We start from the raw sequence: 10,527 nt of genomic DNA, 5'->3' as shown, positions 1-10,527 counted from the left end.
TGTGTACAGAACACTAACTCTGCAGCCCCACCTCCTCCCTGAACTTAACTTGATTGCTCTCCCTATGCAGATGTCAACAAAGGGCTCACTTCTTTCAGAAGAGTGTGCTTTAGCCACCAACACCAGTTATAGTTGCTTCTTGGAGGCTGCCACACTGTATTGCTTTCAAGGATTTCAAGGGTGATTCTGATGCTCTGAAATTATTATTTATTCATTGTTGTGAGCTTTTACATTTTAGTTACATTTTTTCTATTTAATGTGTGCATGTCTGTGGGCAACTAACATATGTGGAGGTTTGAGAGCAACTCTTAGGAGTTCTCTCCCTTACCATGCAGGTGCTAGAGAGTGAATTCAGGTCTATAGGTTTAACAGCAAGTGCCTTTACCCATGGATAGATCTCACCTGATGGGATTACTTGAACTTTTTACTATCTATTTTGCCCCTTGAACGTGTAAGCTATGTTGAAATTAAAGATTAGTTTGTTTTGCTTAATAGTGTTTCTAACATCATAAAGAAGACAATGTCTTCACCTGATCTTTTAAAACTATTTAGTTGTTATTTTTGAGGTTATATTATAATTACATAATTTCTCTCTTCTCTTCCCCTCTCCAAAACTTTCTACATACCACTTTTTGCTTCTTTCATGCCCTCTTTTGTATTACTTATTGTTACATGTGTATATGTATATGAATATATGCATATATATTCCTAACTATAAACTGCTCAGTTTGTATATTGTTATTTTTATGTATGTTTGCATGGCTGACCATTTGGTATTGGGTAACAAGTTGGTGTGCTCTTCCCTGGGAAAAACTATTTCTACAGGGTAAATTCTATTACACACATGTAAATGTAGTCCTAATCTCTCATAAAGAAAACTTTCCTTAGCAATAGATGGCAACCATTAAAGCAAACTATAACCAATCACAATGCATTGTTGTAGAGTCAGTCCCAATGGAGTCATATACAAAATAACCCCATCACCTGATTTTTATTATTTAAAACTACAGTATGGATAAGCTATGATATGAAAGCCTCTCTGGCAATTAGAAATGACTATTGTGTTCATAACCACATTGAGTTTTAATTTATGATATGTATTTTAAGTTACTATCAAGAATAAGTGTTAGATATGTACAGGGCATATTTGCTAACAAATGACTGATCAATTAATATAAGAGTCACTAAATTGCAAGATATTAAGAGATCCAACTCCTTCCTTCCAGGAAATTCTAATACTATAAGCTCAAAAACAAAAGCATTAAAGCATTCTGTCATGACTACAGTCTTGGGAATTGCTGAAATTCAATTTCTAGTTTTATATTTAGTGCTGAAGTCAACTTCATTCACTATCCTTACTTTTCCCATGTCTATTATAAGGAATATGCTAACATTTTCCTCAGAGATAGCTGTGATAATTAAAGAGGTAATAATCATAAAATAACAGGATTTGGAATAGAGACTTATTATAAGCAACGAATAGTAACTAATATCTTTTATGAACTGATTTGTACCTCATGTTGAGTCCTTAAGGCCCTGTACCTTGGACTGTTAGTTTATTTTCAAATACATGTATTAAACACTAATGAAAAGAAACTGAGGTCATATGGTGGTAAGTCATAATCTAATATAATCAATGTTCTTATTAGAAGAAAGCATTAGTGTTCAGAAAACCACAGAGTGAAGATCGTGTGAAACACAGAAGACAGCAGTATTCATAGGCTTTCTGTTGCTAACCACAGAACACAAGCTGGGTAAGTTAAAAGGCGTTACGTTCATTTCAACTAGTAATTCTGTCTGACCTTCTCTGTGGCCTTCTTGGTGGCAGAATTCCAAGATGGCATTAGGCATTTTCTCCCGAGACTCTCCTGAGAACATACATACATGCATATTCCTTCTAACTCTCTCCTTGGTAGAAGACAACTGGTCTTCAAGCACAGTCCTCCACTACTGATGATTTTTTTTCCATTTTTGGGAGTACTGAGAATTGAATCTATGGTATCCTGGATGCTGGACAAAGGGTCTACCTTTGCCTCACACTGATGATTTTATTGAATCTTAAACACATCCTCAAAATCCCTCATCTAAGTAAGGTTATTGGAACAAATTTCCACTTTCTGTAACCCACAATGGGCATGAAAGCTCAACAATTGTGTTTGTTTTGGAATCTTTACCTCTTTAGCATATGCTAATTGTGAAACGCGATAGGCTTCATTATGATGTTCCTGTGCACTTATATTTTATATGTAGATTGTTTACCCCTGCGTATCTCCAACTAACCCTTTTCTGATCCTTTTTCTTTCTTCCCAAGTAATCTACCCATCTTTTCAAGTCTTATTTCCTTTATAGGGTCCACAGGTGGAAGGAAACAGCATACAGTGTTTGTCTTTGTGAGTCTGGTTTGCTTTGCTTGCTATGATGATCTCCAATCCCATCCACTTTCATGCAAATGATGTAACTCTGTTCTTCGTAATAGAATATTCTATTGTTATGTGTATATATACACCAAACTTTCTTTACATAGACATAGGAACCTAGGCTATTTTCATAACTTAGCTGTTGTGGAAACTGTTTCAAAAAGCATGGTTGTACAGGTATCTCTGTGATATGTTAACTTAAACATAGAGGGAAGAAACTGTATTCAAACCACAGCACCAAACTAAAGGCAAGTCTCATGAGAAATCTACATTGCTTGAACCTTGATGCTCAACGTTCAACTTCCAAGCATTTTGAGAAAAGAAAAAGTAAGAAATCACTACTTATAGCTTCCTTAGGTTCACACAAATGGGACACAACCAAAAACTGATTACTAATTTTTTATATTTGCTTTATGTGCTTAAGAGCTTTGTCTACATAGAAGAATGTACATCCTATGTGTGCCTGGTATGTATGGCAATCAGAAAAGGATACAGATCACCTGAAACTTTACCACATGTATTCTAGGAACTGAGCCTGGGTCTCTGCAAAATCTGAGAACTGCTGTTAACCACTGGGCCACCTCTATAGCACCTCATAATTTGAATATATCCATCATAATGCCGTTTATTGTGAAGCTTAAAAACCTGAGTCAATGGAGGTAAATTTATTCAATAAAATCAGCATAATGTATCTCACATTATTATCTTGGACTCTGTAATCCATATACATGAAGATAATTATTACTGCTGTTTACATAATCAACACACAACCCTCTACTCTTAGGCCTGTACCCTGGAAACCAAATGAAATACGAGGGTAAAATTTAGTCTTTTTCATCTTATATCTCATTTTTTAAACTCCATTCTGAGTAGAAGAGTAGAATTCTAAGTTGCAGTGACTATAGCCAATTTTTCTTTTATTTTATGGTCAAATTGAAGAATATTTTTGAGTTCTTTATGATTCTGACAATACGAAGTTAATCTATAAAAAGAATCCAGTAAAATGCATAATAACATAGAAGATGTGCTCCATAAGTGTTAATGACCCAAACAGTGTCCTTAGATCCCACCTTGACTTAACTTAATATTCCCCCACACTTTTTCCTTATGATCCTTTACTTGCTTAGTAGCATGAGCAAAAAGAAAGAAAAAAGAAGGGAAGAGAGAAAGACAGAAAGAAAGACAGACAGACAGACAGAAAGAAAGAAAGAAAGAAAGAAAGAAAGAAAGAAAGAAAGAAAGAAAGAAAGAAAAAAAGAAAAGCGTCCTTTTTTACTGTCTTCTAAGAATGCCCCCCTTTTCTTCTTTGAAGCAATCTGTAAAGAAATAATTTATTCATTTTAACAACTTTGTAGAGAGTATAAGCTGTATCTACACACATAGGTCCATAAATAATATGACCTATATATTAAAGAAAAAGACAGTTTTACCACTCAGGACACTGAAGGTCTGTGTGCTACTTCATGAGGACAGAGTGGGGGATGGGGGTGGGGGGATGAATTACCATGAATATGCCAAGAGGAACATCACACTTTTCACAATGTAGGGGGGAGAACATGGCAGAGAAAAATTTCTGACCTTTCAGAGAGAAGCTGACTGAAGAGTTCTAGGCCCACACAGGTAGGGCAAAGAAGTTGGTATGGCCCTGTGAAGGAAATTGGACCTTCTCTGGAAGCTGCAAATGAACACGGAAGAATTTTAAGTTTGCAAGCTGCTTGATGAGATTTTGGTGCTTTCCCCACAACACCTTCTGCAGTATTGTATATATATTTAATAAGCCCTCTTGAATTTAAAATTGAGAAACTAGAAGACCCCCTGCTTTCCTATACGCTGCCTAACTGCTACCAGTAACACAGGGCAGAAAGCTGACTGTCTTGCTTCCAGGGAACAAAGGCAGCCTTGGATCAGTGTACTAATGCAGGCTGCCCTTTCCCCGTAGATCCAAAGATTGCAAGGAAAACAATTATGCCAGACTAATATAATGTATTTCTATGATGTCATCTGTCTGGCCTTCATTAGGACTGACCGTGTTCCAGATGGAAATCATTGTAAAGAACCCAACTGATATGATCTACTGCAGGCCACTACAGAGAGAAGGGACGTGAGCTAGAAGAGGGTTGATTACTCCTCCTGTCTGTTGGGTAGGTGATCGGCTGCCCAAGGCTCCTCTGCATCTTTATTTATGAAGGCTTACTTGGTTAATTTCTAATATGTAAGAATTTAGTTGAAGATTATTGCTTTACACAGAGAGATATACATATAATTCATATTATGAGATGAAAATGTAGAGCAAACAAATATGAAATAATAAATGAAGTAAGAAAATAAACTCCAGAAATAATTTTGGAAGAATGTATCAGAAAAATAATACATTTCTCCAGTCATAAAAATTCTCATACAAAAAGCACATAAAGTAATTCAATTCTACTATTAGCTTAATGCACATGTATTTTCCTGTGGGAGTAAATAAACAGACACACACAAAGGCCCTGGAAGGACACCTTTAAAGTTAACATTTCCATTCCACTCTTATTACTAGTAGTACGGTTACAACGTCTAACATTTACTAACCCATTTATTTCTCACTATAGCCCTATAATGTAGGTGGCATAGCACTGTTGCTCTATGGACAATCAGTGACAGACAGCCATAATTAATGGGTTGCAGTCTACTTCCCAGGGCCCACAAGGACATTGTGGTTTTACTCCACAGAGGAAAATATTTTAAAAACCAAATTTCAAAGCAATCTAAAATCATGACAACTATGACCTGGACATCATTAATTACCACATTTGAGTGCTTACTGGGACCTATCAAAAATTTTATAAAGTGTCTGTAATGTGGTTTGATGTCATGCAGAGGAACATATCAAGCAAATCAGAAATGCTCAGCGGTGACCTCAGAAGAATGATGTTTGTCTCAACTCATTATTTAAAGAGAGAGAGAAAAAAATGAAAGAGACTATTTCAAGAGAAATATTTCTTTATTCTCTAAAGACCTTTTCATGTTGACAAGCTGACAGATGGAGGAAAACGCATCACACCATACTGGCCGGAGAGTTTAAATGAGTCTCCCTGTCTTATTCTTATTTACCGATGATTGTCATCTTCTGCGTGGCATGATCTTCTGGTTTATGCATCCTGTAATGTTAACATGTCAAGCTTCCTTGTTCTTTTCAGTAAAATGACTCCTCGGTGCTTGACATTGTCTTGCATCTTAAATCCTTACGTAAAGGGATGATCGTCAGCCATCTTCCCTTAGGTGCTGAAACGTATTGCCACTTCCAGACGCCAGGTCTGTTTGAAAGCTTTTCATTTTTTGGAAATGTTCATTTATTTAGCGTTTGTGCATCTTCATGCACAACGGTGTGCACATGGACATCAGAAGACAGCTTGTGCGAGTTGCTTCTCTTTGCACTGTGTGGGTCTTGGAGATCATCAGGATTGTCTCTAAGTGGCTTTATCTGCTGAGCTGCCTCATGACCCCTCAAATTTCTCCAAGAAATCATATGTGACTACTCATTGCACAGTTATTCCATTGTGGGAGAAAATAGGGTTATCTGTTTTATTTCTTTGTTTCTTTCTTTATTTGGGTTATGGAGATTGAACATATACAGAGCAAATTCTGTACCATTGAGAGCTGTACCAAACCTAGTGTCTGTTTTTTGTTTTGTTTTGTTTTGTTTTGTTTTGTTTTGTTTTGTTTTGTTTTGTTTGGTTTGGTTTGGTTTGGTTTGGTTTGGTTTGGTTTGGTTTGGTTTGGTTTGGTTTGGTTTTCTTTGTTTCATTCATTACTCAAACAAATCAGCTTCCAAACAAACCATAAAACTAAAACCTGCTCTCCATTATTCTGTTTTCTTTGCCTGGAACAAACTTTATCTTAGTCAGAGTTTCTATTGTTGTGGTAAAGACCATGACCAAAAGCAAGTTGGGAGGACAGGAGTTTTCTTACATTTCACAGTTCATCGTGTAAGAAAGACAAGTCGAGGCAGGAACTTCTGCAGATGCCTAAGAGGAACACTCGCTTGCTCAGCCTGAATTTGAGACACCGCTACCCAGACGCAGCACCACCCACTGTTGGCTGAGCCCCCCATATCAATCACTAATTATGAAAATGAATCATAGACTTGCCCAAAGCTCAATGTGGTGGTAGGGGTGGGTTGTAGAACTTTTTCAACTGGTGTTTCTTTTTGACATGAAACTAGCCAGCATGAATTTCTTATATAAAAAGTTAACATAACTAAAATAATCTTAAATCATTCTCTCAAAGAGAATAAGTAAATTATCCTGAGAAGAGAGTGTATGAAGAGGAGAATAAGGAGCTTATGGCACTTTGTTTAATGTCCTTGGAGAGAGAACAACCTGGAAAGAAGAGCAGTGTTGGTGAGGCATCGAAGTTTTCAAAAGTCCCCTAGCATCCACTGTGGTATGGTATCAGCAAGCTGCTAGGAGTACCTGACTCTCATTGGAACCTTAGTTCCTACACTTTCAATTTGCATGTTGCTATATGTACTTATGTATGTAACTCTTGTATACTCTACTATTCAGTTGTATGTTTATAGTGTCCAGGCATACCTACATGTATGAGGATATTATTGCAACTAAGTATGTGAATTCATTCAAGTATTTAGGATGAAGAAGAAACATGCTAAGCACTTCAGAACAGGAGTGGGCACTGAAAATTATTTCTGGGTTTAGGTTGAGAAGTAAAGAGAAAGAGGACAGATCTATTAACAGTAGTGGCACCTACTACAAGCATTAATGCTCCTGCACTGCCAGGAGTTAGTCCATACTTTGAATCAGACTAGGTATGGAAGAGATAGAGAGGACAGGATGGAAAGAGATCACATAATTTTTTCTTTATAAGGACAAGTCTTTAGAGCATTTCTGGGTTTCATCCTGCTAGGCAGTAGCAGAGGCATTGCATTGTCAATGATATAGGCAGTTTCCTTAGTCTATAAGTAGAGGAGACAGAAGATAGCTGAGCAAAAGTAAATGAGCAGCCCAGGGCAGTGTGAAACTCCTTTAGCTGAACTGAAACCCAAGTGAAAATAGCTGCAAAGTACTTGATGCTGGGCAAAGCTGAGAAAAGATTCCTGTATGTCAAGGAAACAGCAAAGGGAAGAATTGGATTAAAACTGCAGACGTCCATTTGAGTCTAGTTAAATCCTCTTGAGACTCAAACACAGTTTAATCATTTAGCAGCTTCTCTAAGATAGAAAGCCCAGATGATCTCTCCTAGGGTTACCAAGCTGCTACACACATGATTTGTTGTGAAATTCTGTTCATATTGTTCAATTACTCTGTCTGCCTTTGCTCTTTTTTTTTAGTTCTCCCATCTGTTTGGATGCAATTCAGGTCTGATCTTCCCACTTTCCTCTCTAATAACCATTGCATTCTATTTCTGGGACCTAGGAAAGATGTGAAACTCCCTGAAGTTTTAGGTCAAGTTGTGTGAATATTTGAATTTTTCTGGGGTTCTTCTAGCTCTATTAAGTTGCCTAGTAGAGCAAAGTGCATGTGTTTTATGTTCTGTATCGGTTTGCACCTGTAGACTTAGCTGCAGCTCCCACCATGTGATATACACTGGATACTCTGCACTGAACACAGTGTGTATAAGAACTTTTAGACTGTATTGAGCTTATGACTTGGATATGTTCTTAACAGTAGGAACTTTGATTTATTCTGTCATAATCTCCCATCCAATTATGATGATTCTGGATGAGAGATTAAATGAATACATATGGAACTATCCAATTTTATAGTTATTCAAACCACATACCACAGGTAATGCCCTACATAACACATGTACCACCTTAATGCATACCACTGTTGTGTCCATTTGGAGTGTCCTCAGAGGCCCATATGTTAAAAGTTTAGTCTCCAGCTTAATGTAGCTGCTCTTATTATGGGGTAGGGGCTCAGTCCCTTCTAGGCTTGGTGAAACACCCAAGAGTTGGTCATGAATTGGGAATGTAGCTCATAGATAGATTGCTTGCCTAGCATGTACAAGGGTTATCCACAGCAGAGCAAACCAAATTACCCTACTCTTCTATCTAATTCCCTTGATCTACTCAAGGTTTTTGTGCTGGTGCTTTGCTGTGTTTTTGTTGTTGTTTTTTATTGCTATTGCAATGTTTTACAAATAAATAATTATTTAATAATAAAATAAATAATAAAAATAGTGCAATTAATAACTCAATTATTAATAAAAAACTAATAATAAGTGCAGTTTGACTTTTTGATGATGCTATTTGCTTAATCAAAGCACATATTCTCTAATCACTGTTGTCTTAGTCAGGGTTTCTATTCCTGCACAAACATCATGACCAAGAAGCAAGTTGGGGAGGAAAGGGTTTATTCGGTTTACACTTCCACACAGCTGTTCATCATCAAAGAAGTCAGGACTGGAACTCAAGCAGGTCAGGAAGCAGGAGCTGATGCAAAGGCCATGGAGGGATGTTCTTTATTGGCTTGCCTCTCCTGGCTTGCTCAGCCTGCTCTCTTATAGAACCCAAGACTACCAGCCCAGAGACGGTCCCACCCACAAGGGGCCTTTCCCCCTTAATCACTAATTGAGAAAATGCCTTACAGGATCTCATGGAGGCATTTCCACAAACTGAAGCTCCTTTCTCTGTGATAACTCCAGCTGTGTCAAGTTGACACAAAACTAGCCAGTACAACTGTCAAAGGTATTTTTAAAAAATGTGATAACATTAAACTTAAAATTATGTATTGATAATTTTAACTGTTAAAATCAAAGATGAGACACTAAGATTTTGGGTATTTTGTTTGAATTCTGAGTTTATTAGTGTCTTGCATTAATTAATAAGTCATGAAAGATCCTTTTGAAACCTCTGTAAATAGATGGGGAAATGAAAAACACCTCACTTTTAATCATAGGGTTTTTTAAACTAAAAAGAAAGGTCTTCTGAACTGGGGATGTCTGTGCAGAGAGGAAGAATGATTTTATATATATATATGATAAATCACATTTGGATAGACAGTTTGCCTTAGAGAATGAAGTTCCAAGATGCTAGGATTGACAGAATGACTAAGAAGCAAGGTAAAAGCTGGTCCTGTGCTGGTTTTATTGCTATGGCTCTGTGGTGTAATTTGAAGTCATATATAGAGAGGTCCCTTCAGCGGTATTCCTTTTGCCTAGTATTGCTTTGGCTATATGGTTTCTCATGTGTATATAGTTAGCAATTACAAGGCATGCTCCATTATGTTCATAGCAGCCTTATTTATAATATCCAGAAGCTGTAAAGAACCCAGATGTCTTTCAACAGAGGAATGAATACATACACCAAGGAGTACACATGGAGGGACCCATGGCTCCAGCTGTATATGTAGCAGAAGATGGCCTTGTTGGGCATCAGTGGGAGAAGACGCCCTTGGTCCAGTGAAGGCTTGATATCCCAATGTAGGGAAATTCGAGGGCAGGGAGGCAGGAGTGGGTGAAAGGGTAGGGGCATACCCTCATAGAAGCAGTGGGGGGTGGCATAGGGGGTTCTTGAGTGGGGGAATCAGGAAAGTGTATAACATTTGAAATGTAAATAAAGAAAATATCCAATAAAAATGACTAAGCAAGAAACAAACAAAAAAAAAGGAAAAAGAAACATAAAAAAAATAAAAACTTGCAAGGATCAGTCTACATCACCAGCACACAACATTAATGTCTCTAAAAGAAAGAAGTGGCATATTAATAAAAATTTGGATATCTGATTTAAAAAACAAACTAAAGCAAAGGAAAAAATAATGCCGTCCAACTATAACTGCCTGATTCTTTACAAATATATATATACATATATATATGAAGAAACAGGCAGAAGCCAGGCAGACCTCTGGCACACATACCAGCCAGCTCATTGCCCCCACCTCCACCTCCAAAACCTGGCCCAGGGAGCTACTCTGTGGAGTGAATAGGTGACAGGCGGGTGGAAATGAGGGTGGAGCAAAGTGGTGTGTGACCTGTGGAGAAAGGTGGAACTGGTGACCTGATCATAGTGACAGGTGAGGGAGAGAAGGCTGAGATCATATCATTGCCCTTCAGAGTAGATCTGATAGTGTGCCGCAGCTGGGACCTTGAGCAGGTGTAAATTCAGACC

The sequence above is a fragment of the Mus caroli genome, unplaced genomic scaffold (genome assembly GCF_978045245.1).
Source record: "Mus caroli unplaced genomic scaffold, Mus_caroli_1 scaffold_11, whole genome shotgun sequence".
Lineage (NCBI taxonomy): Eukaryota > Metazoa > Chordata > Mammalia > Rodentia > Muridae > Mus > Mus caroli.
This window is presented reverse-complemented; position numbering follows the sequence as displayed.